Raw genomic sequence first — 14,090 nt, forward strand, 5'->3', positions numbered from 1 at the left:
TTGCAGGGAGACTGGTTCAGGTGAGCCCACCAGGTCCTGTGCTGGTTGTAGGGTGAGCCCCCCGGGGGGGAGCGCTGGATGCTCCCAGGCTGTTCTGCTTCAGTGGTCAGAGCAGGGTTCGGAATGATGTTTAGCAGAGAGTCCGTATTGTGGTCCCTGAGACCTCGGGCAGCTGGAATTCTGTTTATCCAGTGAAGGCCTCCTGGTTAATTTTCAAGTAAATGATGATAATAATTACACTTACCTTATAGGATTGCTGAACATATTAAAAAAGGCAATGCATATATATGCTTTGTGCAATCCCAACTCTGTACAGGGCAACTACACTTAGTACTCACCCCGTGAGGGCACCTGGTGGCTCTTAGCAATGTTTCCCTCATGACCCTTTGGGGGCCAGAGTGACATCTGTCACCTCCACGCTCTGAAAGCATTTGTGGGTTGAGAACTGGATGAACAGCAGGGCTGGATTTTAGTCCTGGCTGTAAATTGCTGTGTGACCCAGGGAAAACTCCTTCCCCTCTCTGGGCCTCTGTTTTCTTTCCTGTTCCATGAAGGACTTGAGCTAGAAGATCTTTGAGGTCCTTTGGCCCACAGAAGCTGGGGGATCTGGGCCATGGGCCAGGGTGCTACTTTCTGATGCTCTGGACTCTTTCTTTAGGGAAAGGAACCTCTCTCTGCTCTCCCCTTTGCCGAGCTGGTCTGCTGGTTTCCTAGACCGGTCCGGCAATGCTGGACACGGGTCTGGAATGGGGGTTCTGAGGTCAAGACTGCTTCCCTTGCATGAGGGCAGGCGCCAGGACCAGTGCCTCCTTGCTGCATTGGCTGACCCAGGAAAGGGGTGCTGCCTGGATCGCTTTCAGTGTCCTTGCCCTACCTGCCCCAGACAGCCCAAGCCATGTCCTCAAGTCACAGGGAGAGTTTAGCATGTCTTGCTGTGACACATGGCCAGAAGGCAGTAAAACCCAAGCCCTCCTGGTGGGCAGGTGATCTTCATAGAACTAGCCAGGCCTGACTCAGAGCTTCAGCCTGCCACCCTCTAACCAGCTGTTCCCTGGGCCACCACACAGAAATCACGCCATGGGGGATGGCATCGGGCTGCAGGAAAGCGTGTCCCTGGCTCGGGGGCCAAGGAGAGGAATGCAATATCAGCCTGGCACCAACTGGCCCAGAAGAACAGCTGACTCTCTGTAGGGAAAGCTGAGATGAGTCCCAAGTTCAAGACTGGCCGGTAGCCCCAGGACAGGGATGGCTGATAGTCTGACCAACTGCCAAGGAGAGAGCTGGACCAGACCCTCTGAGGCCAAGCTCCTAATTCCACCCTCCACCTGACGGTGCATGACCTTCACTTGATTCCTGCCCCCTTCTTCGGACCTCGGCTTCCTCATCTGGGCTGAATATGAAGGTCTTAAGAGAACAAATTTTGTGGTGTCTTTACTTAAAATTTGGGGACCCTGTTCCTCCAGCCTTTAGCAGAAATGCTACTACGAAGGGTGAGTGTCTGATATGTCATTATGTGCTGCCTGGGACATTCTCCCTCTGCACCCAGACTCCCCTTTTCTTACCACGTCCTAATCTGAGCTGGTACATATTCTCCTGTTTTCTAGAAGGAATACTACCTTAATTCTGGATTATAGGGAGTGACAATCTAGACATTTCAGTGTCTAGTTGAAGAGGTTTGGGCTGACCAAGGAGGTTTTATTTCTAGTTCCAGCTTTCCCTGTGAGGTCTTGAGCAATTCTCTTCCCTGTCTGGGCCTCAGTTTCCTTCTTTGTAGTGGGAGGTGTTTGAGCCAGGTGATCCCAAGACTTCTTTCCAGTTTTGCCTCAGGGTCTCTAATTTCCCCTTGGAAATTTAACCTTTTTTTCCCTGTCTGTCTCAAATGACTGAGACAGTCAACAGGGATTAAATGACTGAGAAGCAAAACAACTTGGCTATAAACCGTCTCAGAAGGACAAGGAGACCTCTCACCCTAATGTGGAGAGCAGTTAGAGAAATGCAGCCCCACTCCCGCTGGTAAAAAGAGATGGGGTGCTCACTGTTCATATCTCACCCACGGTGGAGGGTTTGCAAAAGTGATCACACACAGACACATCAGGGGAGGGAGGAGGTGCTGGGTCAGCAGGGAAGCCTGGAGAATGTTTGTCCCTGAAGCAAAGTCAGGCAGGAAAGTATGCTTGGCACCAGGCCTTGCTGGGATTATCTTCATCACAGAGCCATAATTTGTTTTTCCACAGACCTTAGGATTGTATAAGGGGATTCCAGAAGCTTCACGTGAGCAGTGAGTACCCAGTATCCTGGGGCTGCCTGCCAGTAAGGCGACCTCTCTCAGTGTCTGCTGCCACCACCTGCTGATTGGGAGCTGGCTGCTGCCTGGCGCCCTCATGAGAGACTTGTCGGGAAGCTGGTGTTCACCTCTCGGGCATTTGCGAGCCTTCACTGTGGAGCTGTCAGCATGCTTGTGTCAAAGGGCTTCACCTGCTTGTGCCAGTGGAAGGGCCACACTCCAGGTGGCCCTCCTGTCGGCCTGCTCCGTGGCCAACAGAGCTACCCCAGCCATATCACTCATCCGCGCTGCCGACAGCCTGCGTGCAACTCTGAGCAGCTGGGTCTTTAGATTGCTGCTGGAGGGAAGCTTAAGCTTCTGCTGCTAATGAGCTGGGCTTTGAACAATGAGCAGAAGAATAGGAGGAAGAGCTTTGCCGATGCAAAATTGCATGGGAAGAGCCATAGCAAATCTGGGTAATACAAAGTAAACCAGTTTGCCTAGACTAGATCAAAGGTCCCATGTGACTGCCCACAGACCTGTGATGATGAGTGAAGAAGGGTCATCATTCACAGCAATGGGAAAAATAAAGTCCACAGGATGAATTTTGTAAAACTAATGTAGCTTGTGGAATTCTTCTTTATTTTTAGAGATATCCTTGCTGCTTTTTAATGTTAAAATGTTTTTTCCTTATAAAATGATGGTAATATTAGATAGTAGTTGGTTTTTAAAAATGTACCTATCTGATAATCCTATGTTAATCCTCTGTGATTAAAAAAATTGTTTTTATTGATCTGTGAATTCCAAAATCTAGGAACCGGTGTACTCTCAGAGGACTTGGAGAGAGGGCGGTGGGAGACAGGGCAGAAGTGGTAGGCAAGGGCCTGGGGTGGAACACCCTCATCTATAAGCAGCAGGGGAGCATGTGTATTTCATCCACTGTGGAATCCTCAGCATCTAGCACTTGGGTCAGTAAACATTTTCTGTAAAGGGCCTGGTAGTGAATATTTGAGGTGTTTTGGGCCATACTCCCTCTGTTACAGCTACTTGACTCTGCCTTCTTAGCACAAAAGCTGCCATAGACAACATGTAAATGAGTGAGTGGGGCTGTGTTCCAATAAAATTTTATTTGCAAAACCAGTTGGTAGGCCTGACTTGGTCCAGGGGTTTTAATTGGCTAACCCCAATCTCTGCTAGATTGATAAGAATACTTATCCTGTTCAGTAAGTATTTATTGAATTGATGTAAATTGTTTCTAGAGGGCAAAGAGGAGACATTGGAAGGGTCTGAGGTAGGATGTGTAAGGACCACTGCAGTAGACTGTGTAAGGTGGATGCGGGAGCGTGGGGTAGAGCCATTGCACTCGGTAAGGAGCAGTGACAACATCCCAGGCCTGGAGTTGGGAGGGCTCAGCTTGGAGCAGTGCAGTTGAGAGGGAATGAAGGTGTGAGAGTAGCTTAGCTGATATTTAAAGGGAGTAGGAAAAGCCATGAATGGCTGGAAGTTAAAGTCCCAATTCCTTAAACTCTGCTTTTTATGCCCCAAATCATGCTTCTAGAAGACAGAGCTCTAGTCTATCAGAAAAAGCCTGGCTCTCCCAAACCAGAATCTTGGCTTTTAAGACTTTTCTTGCTATGAATTTCAAAAGCCAAGAATTTGATTCTTTGCTTTCCCTTTACATTTCAGCTACGCCGGATTTGTTCTGAGGCAGTATGTCCTGAATGTCTAGCCTCCTGATTTTGTTTGAATGGGAGAAACGCTGTGCATTAAAAAAATGAGAATGCAAATGTACTTGCTAGGGTAAGGAAATATTTTTTGGCTGTATTTGGTACTAATAAGAGGCAGGAAAACCTTGGGAGGGTACGTCTCCCGGCAAAGGTATGATGAATCAGTTTGGACATCTGTGGTGATGAGGGTCATTCAATGGGGATGTCTGGTGGCCACCCAAGTTCACCCAAGTGGTGAGTCTGGCTGAGCATCCTGGAGTGAGCTGAGAGAGTAGAGGAATTCTCTAACAGTGGGAAGAGCCAGAAAATCTGAAGTGTACCCTTTGAAAAATGCTATCATTCATGAGCAGAAGACAGTGTTGAAGGCAGTGGAGGGGCCCCAAAATGCATGGAGCATCAAGATTGGGTCATGTCATTGAAACCAAGGAAAGAGAAACTCTCCAGGGGAAGGGCTTGGTTAGAGAGCATCAAACCCTATGGTTTCTCTTTTTGGTTCACTCATTCTTTCACCAAACATTCAGAACTGCCTTCCCTGTGCTGGCTCTATTTTGGGACATTGGGATATAAACTCAGACCCAGCCCCTGCCCTTAGAAACACCTGACCAAGCGAGGGAAAGAGATGCAAACACAATTGCAGTTCATTTTAAGGCCTCCCACAGAAGTCTGGCTAAAGTATACCCCTTAGACCTCCCTATACACAGAGTAAAGGGAGATGGAATTCTATTTACCACAAAGCTGTTCAAAGATGGAAGGAGGATATTTTGGAGGTATCAATTTCCCTGTCACCCAGGATGTTCAAAGGTTGCTGGATGACCATCTGGTGAGACTATTACAAAGGAGATATCAACCTCATTTATGGCCTTTCTTCCAACGCTGAGTCAGGAAACAAATCTTATGATTCTGCTGCTCTTTCCCTGTTTCTCCAGGTAGACTGTCAGGCAGCTGTGGCTATGAATTCTGCTTGGGGGTTGCATTTCTAGGAGTGGAAAAGTAAGGAGAATAGCGCTGGGCATAGCAGGGACCCTGAGTCAGGCGGCAGAGCCGTACGGTCTAGTTCCAGCTCTGTCGCTGGCTCACTGCGAGACCCTGGGTGAATCCTTCCCTTCTCTGGGCCTTAATGTCCCCTTCTGTACCATTGGGGGAGGTCGATTAGGTGTTTTCTGTGGTCTATCCCACTGATTCTCACGCTGACTCTGGGAAGGACCATTTGGTTTGCTTGCTTGTCATAGCTGTACTAAGATACAGTTCACATACCGCACGATTCACCCATTTAAAGGGTACAATTCAATGGTTTTTAGTATATTCATGGAGTTGTGCAACCATCACCATAACCAATTTTAGAACATTTTTCTCATCCCCAGAAGAAACCCCATGCCCTTTAGCCATCAACTCCTAACCCCCCACCCCGGCCCTAGGCAATCACCAATCTTTCTATCTCTATAGGTTTCCCTATTCTGGGCCTTTCATGTAAATGGAATCATATGACAGGTGGTTTTTTGTGCCTGGCTTCTTTCATTTAGCACATTTCCAAGTTTCATCCATGCTGTAGCATGTATCACTATTTCATTCCTTTTTTTTTTTTTTTTTTGCTGAATGCTGAATAACATTGCATTGTGTACATATACTACATTATATTTGGGTTGTTTCCATTTTTCAGCTGTTATTGAGTAATACTGCTATGAGCATTAGTGTACATGTTTTTTACGTGGAGGCATGTTTTCAGTTCTCTTGGGTACACACCAGGGAGGGGAATTGCTGTATGATGCCTTCTCTGATCTTATATCCTGCACTACCCCTTACACTCCCTAAACTCCAGCCACAGTGGGGCCCCATCCACCCCTAAGCCGTGCTTTTAGGCCCCCCACGCTTTTGCCTACATTGCTGTTTCCTCTGAGAAGCTCTTCCCTCTCATCATTTTGGGTTCAAATACTACGTGTTATTCAAGGCCTAGCTCAAATATCACTTCCTCCACCGCTGCCTCCTGTGAGAGTCATGTGACCCCAAGGGCCTGTCTATTAACACTAGTCCTTTCCATTGTGGACTGAAATTATTCTGTGCCCAGGTCTTATTACCTTCCTAGACTATACCCCTCCTGGCCTCATCTAGACTCTGGTTTTTGGATTCACTTTTATATTCCAAGTGCTCGCACGTAGCAGACCTTGCATAAATGTTGAATAGGGAGCATTTGAGGTGTTCTGCTATTTAATGATTTGAGGCGATACCTCTGCACCCTCTATGGCTGTCAGGATCGTAAGAGCCCTTCCCATCTCCTCAGAATGAAGACACATTCTCCAGGCAGCACTTGGGGAATAAGGCTGAGCTGCCTTCAGTTTCTCTGGACCATTCCCCCTGTCTCCAGGCTGACATGGGCATCTCAGCCTTTCCTCACATTTAGCTGAAATCTAATGAATTACTCTGAAAAACAGGGTTATACATTTTGGATCCTGACTTCTTTGAGCATTGCTCATGACTTTGAAATTTATAAACATAGACAGCTGTCTTCCCAGATGACCTACCAAATCATATTTCCCTAGAAAGCAGAGCTCAATTAGATATGTAAGGCATCAGATAGTGAAATGGGCTAGATGACTTCCTGCCCCATGCAAGGTGGGGCGTGGCAGCGATCAATAGTCATCTGGTCTCAGATTGAACATTTCCAACAACAAGTAAACAACTTCCGCCCAGGGCCACTTGAAGGGTAGGAAAGTTCTTTACACTACACGAAAATCTGCCTTCCTGCAGCTCTCAACCGCTGTGCCTGGCTTGGGCCCCCGGGGCCCCTCAGATGATTTCCACTCCTTCTGTTCTAGCACAACCCTTCAAGTTTTGCAAACAGGACTGTGGCTTCTGTGTTTATCCTTATTCAGACAGAATAGCCCCAGTTCCTTCAGTAAGTTCTTAGTACATAATAAGAAACAGTAAAAATAATAAATAGTAAACAATCAATAATAATAAATGCTTTCAAATAAGAAAAATATCACAATACTGCAATAAAAGGTGACAATATTAAAATTGCAGACTTAGTATCTGATCCCCAAGCACTCAGCATATACTGGGCATCGCGTCAAGCACTTCACATGGATTAACTCTTTCTAGTCTCACAACCACCATATGAGGTGAGGACTATGATGGTTCCCATCTGACAGATAAGAAAACTGAGACTTGAAAAGAATAAGTAACTTGAAAACCTCACCTAGCTAGGGGTAGAGGTAGGTTCTGAATGCAAGCAGCTCTTCTTGAGTTCAAGGTCAAATCTCCATGTGCCCAGCCTTACTGCTGGGCCCTGCCAGGTGACCATGACTTCTCCAGAGAGCTGGCTGCAGGCCTTGATCTCCTGTGGCCAGGAGACATGGGTTCCAGTGTGGACACTCCTAACTTGGGTGTGAATCTGCATGAGGTCCCCTCCATGCCTGAATCTTCGTAACTTCCTCCGTTAAACAGGGAACTAGCTGGTCTGTAAGGTTGCCAGTGGCTTGTGGTTTGAATATTCCAACCTTTCCAGAATGCATTGAACTCTTTCACATCTCTGGGCCTTTGAACTTCTGGTCCCATTGCCTGTAAGTTCCTTCTATTGCCTACTGCTTGACAAATAATTCCTCATCTTTTGAGACCTGGTTTGAATTATTGTTTCTTCTGTGTAGCCTTCCCTGAACCGCAGGGAAGGTCAGCCTCCTTAGCCCCTGTTCCCTAAACACTTGCATAAATCTCTGCTCTAGAACCTGCGATGGTCTCCTCTGATGAACAGTGACCTTCTCAAGGACAGAGGCTTGTTTATTCATCGTGGCAACCTCAGCACTTAGCACAGTGGGGTACAGTACTTGTCTTTCGAAGGACTTCAGAAAGGCCGAGTGGTTCGGGTGCCATTTCACGGTCACATCTGCTAGATGGCGCTGCAGCCCACAGCAGCGTCACCCCAAGGTCTGCAAAACCGCAGGTCCTGCCAGGGGGTGGTAGCCTCAGGCCAAGCTGGGAGATCACTTAGCCAGAAGCCCAGGAAATGTACAAGTTTCTATTTTCTCCTCATCTGTTCAGCTTTGAATGCTGCTGGGATTGAGCCCTTTATCTTTCCCATTCCTGAAGGTCTAGGAAGGCAGGGGCTGCTCCCTTCTTCCCTCCTCTGCTGCCTCATAGCAGGAGAATTTAGACCATTCCTTTCCTGTCTTTGGACTGTTCCAGGTTTATTGTCCCATGTGTGTAGGATCTGCAGGTTTCTGCCACGTGTCATTCTCACCTACTCCTCTGAATAAAGGAGGGCAAAGACACAGTTAAGAACCTCACAGTAATATTTCTGACCCAAATGGACTTCCATTTCTGATCCTTTTACTATTTATTTGAATCCACTTTGTTTTAATTTTTCTATTTTCGTTTATCTTCTTTCTACTCTTCAGTGTCTCAGCATGCCCTATACTCTGTCCTTCAATAGAGGGATGGCAGAGGTAAAGGCCACTGAATCTGGGTTGCCTGGGTCTGAATCTTGCCTTTGCTACTTGTTGTATGACCTTGGGCAAGTTACTTGACCTCTTGGTGATTCAGTTTCCTCATCTGTAAAATGGGGGGTAATAATAGCACCTACCCAAAAGAATTGTTGTGAGGATCATATGAGTTCTTAGTGCTTTACTTTAGAAGGGGCCGATGAACACTAAGTGCTTCTAAGTACTTATTATAGAGCTAACACCTGGAATTTGTTCATTACCTGTTGAACGTACCTCTATGTTAGGTCTGAGTCCCACGAAGGCAGGGGTAGGGTTTGTCCTGTTCACTGTCCCATCCTCAGCCCCCAGAAGAGTGCCTGGCATATGAGAGAGGCTTAATTAAAATTTTGAAAGAAACAAAATCCTGTTTTGTTTTTCCTTTATGATAAAAAAACTGAAATGATGATTTATAATTGCTTACCCATTTAAATTGGTTAGAATTTAAAATTAATAATACTTAGTGTTGGCTAGGGCGTTAAATGGGTACTTTCATTTATTGCTGGTGGAGTGTAAAATGGTTGAAGCTTTCTGGAAGGCAATTTGACAATATGTAGAAAGAGCCTGAAAAAAAGTTGACTCAGTAATTCCACTTATTATTTTTTTAATCTGAGTGCTCAGATACGCACAAAGTTTTAAGTACAAGGTTGTTCCTAACAGCAGTATTTATTCTTTTATTTTACTTTTAATTTATTTTCTTCTAGTGTTATTGAGATATAACTGACATACAGCACTGTCCAAGTTTAAGGGGTATAGCGTGATAATTTGACTTACATACATCCTGAAAGAATTACCACAACAAGTTTAGTGAACATCCATCATCTCTTAGAGATATAAAATTTTAAAAAAGCAAAAAAAACCCTTTTTTCCTGGTGATGAAAACTCTTAGGATTTACTTTCCTATCGTTTTGCATATACAACATACAACGTGCTAATTATATTAATCATGTCGTACATTATATCCATAGCACTTGTTTATCTTATTACTGGAAGTTTGTTCCTTTTGACCATCTTCATCCAATTTCTCCCCTCCCCACCCCAGCCTCTGGTAACTACAAATCTGATCTCTTTTTCTGAGTTTGTTCGTTTGTTTTTGAAGTATAATTGACCTACAACACTATATTAGTTCCTGGCACACAATATAGTGATTCAATATTTCTGTACATTTCAAAATGAGCACCACCAGCAGTATTTATTCTATTAAAAAATCACTAACGATTGAACGGAAATATTACGTAGCTATTAAGTGATCTCTTCTGCGTGATAGTTAATAATGTGGGAAAACATTCCTGATATAAGCGTAAGTGATAAAAAGTAATCTACAAAACTGGTTATACAGAACCAGTGTCCATTATTTAACCTCACTAGTCCCCATTTCCTTATCTATAAAATTAAAATAATAATAGTGCCTATCTCTTAGGATTGTTATGAGGTTTAGTAAAGCGTTTTTTATTAGTTCTGGCATGTAACAGCTCAATAAATGTTAGATATTGTTATAAAACATTTATCGGAAGAACCAGACTGGACGGAAATACAGCAGAGTGTTAATGGTGGTTAATCTCAAATGGTGGAATTACAGGAGTTCTAATTCTCTTCTTTATGAAATAAAATATATGTAAAGCAGCTAATAACGTTCTGGACCCTAGTAGGTGCTCAAAAAAGCTAATCCTAACCCTAGCATTATTCTGTCCTCTATTTTTTCTCTCTCTCGCTTTAATAAGGGACAGGTATTACTTTAAAGTTTAAATAGCTTTCAGCTTTAAAGTAAAGCTTTTTATGTATTTTACACATAACGTAAATGTTACAGGATAAGCTTCACATATATGTTAAATATACAGCCCCAGTTCTTCATAGTTGTTAATTAATTAACAGCCCTGACTTAACACGCACTCTGTGCCAGGCCTAGTGAGGTCATGTGGCAGGGGGAGCTGACTGGTGACCTTTGCCTTCAGCTGGGAGCTCAGGACAACCAACTCAGTTCTGCTTGCATCCTTCCCTTTGGGAGACACTCACGAATATTCCTTCCCTGTGGCCACTGTTGTTTTGATAACACATTCCTTCTATGACTCAGTAGTTTTCTCTTTCCCCATTTTTTCCTCAGACTTTCCTTTTTCACAATAAATTCCATGACTATCTTAACTGCCTTCTCCTGATTTTATCCGCCACCACACTCTTCTTTCCCATGCAAAACAAATAATTCATCTCTCCCTTGTAAATGAAGTCAAGATTGCTGATAATAAAAATTTCTACCTCTTTCAAGTCCAAATAAAAAATATATGACTAAGTTGGGATTACAAACCAGAGAGGAAAGGATGACTAATTTGATGAAAGATATTGGGAAATCTGACCAACTATTTTGGAAGAAAAAAATGAGATTCCTATGGCATACCACACAACAAAATCAATTCCAGATGGATTAAAGAATCACAGCTAGGAAAACCTAAAGAAGATATTGGTGAATATCGCATCTCAGGGTGGGGAAAACCTTTCTAAAGACTTATGATATACAAAGGTATATGTGCCAAAATAAACATAAAACATCTCCTCCACTCAAGAAAGTCTAAACAGAAAAGAAAACAAACATATTTGCAAGATTTACGACAAAGATGGATATCCTTAGGATAGAAAAAGTCTTTACAAATCAATGGGAAAATCTAAATAAGTCAACAGAAAAATGGGCAAAGATAAGCAAATTTAAAAGATAAGTGACAGGGCTTTCCTGGTGGCGCAGTGGTTGAGAGTCCGCCTGCCGATGCAGGGAACACAGGTTCGTGCCCCGGTGCGGGAAGATCCCACATGCTGCGGAGCGGCTGGGCCCGTGAGCCATAGCCGCTGAGCCTGCGCGTCCGGAGCCTGTGCTCCGCAACGGGAGAGGCCACAACAGTGAGAGGCCCGCGTACCGCAAAAATAAAAAAAAAGATAAGTGACAGACCAGGAGAAAATTTTTATAGCATATAAAACAGATAAAGTATTAAGAAAGCATTAATTGTTTAAAGAGCTCCTGTAAATCAATATTACAAAAGACAAAGAAAAACCAGCTAAGTCTCTGAACAGGCAAATCACTGAAGAAAAAGTGAAAATATCAACAAAGATATTTTAAAATGCTCAACCTCACCAATGACCAGGGAAATGCAATTCTTTTTTTAAAAAGTCACCTTTTTACCTAACAAATCAGCAAAAATTAAAAAGTTTAAAATAACCAGAGTTGTAGTGTATATGAGGGATGCAGACACTTTCATACTCTTACTGGTGAAAGTATATAAATTGGTAGGATCTTTAGGAGGGTAATTTGGCAGTAAATTTTAAAAATATTCATCCCCTCTGAATATTTGGAATTCTCCGATCCAAATTCTGCTTTGGAGGGTATATTCTTAGAAATACTACACTTGTGCCCAGAGATGTATGCAAAAAGGTTCTAACTGTTTATTGTAGTAAAAAGTAAAGGAAAAGATATTCACATATTTTAGAGAATGCTAACAGAAGTGCACACAAATGTATGTATGCATAGAATTGTCACTGTAGTTTTGGAAGGACTTGGAAATATCTCAGATGTCCAATAAAAGCAGATTATGTAAATAAATTATGTGTATCCACTTAATAGACTACTACTCAGCCTGTAAAATGAATGAGATAGGCCTATATGTACAGTTAGAGAAAGATGTTCATAATAATAAAACATGAATAATATCCATAACCATTCCTTAAAAAGCAAGTTGCACGAACATATCTATGAAACAGAATCAGACTCACAGACATAGAGAACAGATTTGTGGTTGCCCAGGGGGAGGACGGTAAGGGAGGGAAGGATTGGGAGTTTGGGATTAGCAGATGCAAACTATTATATATAGGATGGATAAATAACAAGGTCTTACTATATAGCACAGGGAACTATATTTAATATGCTGTGATAAACCATAATGGAAAAGAATATGAAAAAGAATATATACATATGTATAACTGAATCACTTTGCTGTACAGCAGAAATTAACACAACATTGCAAATCAACTTTACTTCAATAAAATTTTTAAAAAAAAAGCAAGTTTCAGGACTTTAGGTGATGTCTGATCCATGTATATAAACACAACCATGACCCCTTCAATCAAGCTGTGTGCCTCTGCTTGGATGGGTGGGGGCCCTGTTGATGGAGGCTAAGCCATGACTGCTGGCAGAGCTGAGAGGCAGCCCCAGTTACCAGCATCCTCTGCTTTTAACCCATCACTGTCAGGGGAGGGCTCTTGCCTAAGGATTCTTTCTCTCTTTAGTCTGCTGGGTGGATGTGGGACTCCCTTTTCTTGTTAATCTGGTTTAAAGTAAGACATGACCCCATTAGCAAATTCTGAAGGTTTCTTCTTATTAAAAGAACGGGATGGCCACTATTTCTCCATGAGCATAAAAAAGGACAAACCAGAAGAAGTTCCCTGAAGACCTGTGGCTCCATACCAGGAAGTCTTTCCCAAAAAAAATAGTGGATTGTAAGTGCTTAGGCAGGAGGACCCTCTGTATCAGAAGGAAGGAGAGAGAACAACTGAGGATGAGACCATGAACTCAGTTTGGACAGGTCTTTCTCTCAAGGTCTTCTGCCTCGTATGAAGTTGAAATCTGCTTTTCTTGAGGTTCTATCCTAGGTCCCTGGAGGTCAGGCCCCTCTTCCTAAGGAGAACCCTTTAGAAACTCAAAGAGAGTATCCTATCTCTCTCTCTTTTTTACTTGATATAGGTCTTTTATTTTTTGTTTTTAAAATTTTTATTGGAGTATAGTTGCTTTACAATATTGTGTTAGTTCTATTCTCTCTTGTATCAGCTTCATGAGGTAGAATCCCCCGTCACTTGAGGGGTTCAAATGGAGGCCACAGTGCCATTGTTAGAGAAGCTGAAAAGGGAACCCCCACGGGTGAGAGACTGGACTAGATGATCCCCACTAACCCAATGGTTTCTTAGAATCTTCTTAGAATCTATGAATCTAAGACTTACTGGTGAAGGGCTGTGCTCATCTGCATTATCCACTTGCCCCTGTGGCCTTTTTCTCTATGAGTTGCATGAAGGGTCTCAGGAAATATGAATAGAGAAGGAATTTCTAAATGAACGGGCTGTGAAGAAATGTGTCGCAGTCCCCAGGAGGAAAGAAAGAGGTCCTCAATGACTTCATGGCGCTTGACCTTGAAAGGCGAGTAATTCTTCTGAGTGATGATTCCCATGGAGAAACTTTTTCTCTTTTGAGTTGAGATGAGAGTGGCTCTGAAGCTATATGAGGTTCCATAAACTGCCAGTGTATGAGGGATAAAAGACTACTAGTCAGGGGTTTTGCAGGGAGTCAGACAGTTGGGGTAGCCACATGGGTGTTGACCAGGGATCAGAGCAGTCTGGATCACTGTTGGCCCAATGGTTCTTCTTTGAAGAAAAAGATGGCTAACTGATAATCACACAAATTATTGATGTCTTATTTTCCATTTAGATTTCCTTCAGTCAATTAGAAGATGAGATTGGAGAATATTCTCACAAAGTATACTAAAATACAGCTTTGTGAATTTTCTCTAAGATATTTGAATTTCATTCCTCTGAATAAATATAACATTTCTTTAGATATCATAACTTTTGCAGATGTTTATTTCATTTTAAACACGTTTCATAGGA

General features: G+C 43.2%; 1 long non-coding RNA gene across 1 annotated transcript in view; it reads right to left on the reverse strand.

Moving 5' to 3' along the window:
- LOC308619533 overlaps nt 1-14,090 on the reverse strand; it is a 553,523-nt gene that overhangs the window by 17,301 nt on the left and 522,132 nt on the right. The window contains exon 8 of the long non-coding RNA XR_014016202.1: nt 8,697-8,779. This is a non-coding gene — a long non-coding RNA (uncharacterized lncRNA). The remainder of the gene's footprint in view (nt 1-8,696; nt 8,780-14,090) is intronic.

Source organism: Mesoplodon bidens, assembly GCF_964165515.1.
Source record: "Mesoplodon bidens genome assembly, chromosome: 6".
NCBI classification, from domain to species: domain Eukaryota; kingdom Metazoa; phylum Chordata; class Mammalia; order Artiodactyla; family Ziphiidae; genus Mesoplodon; species Mesoplodon bidens.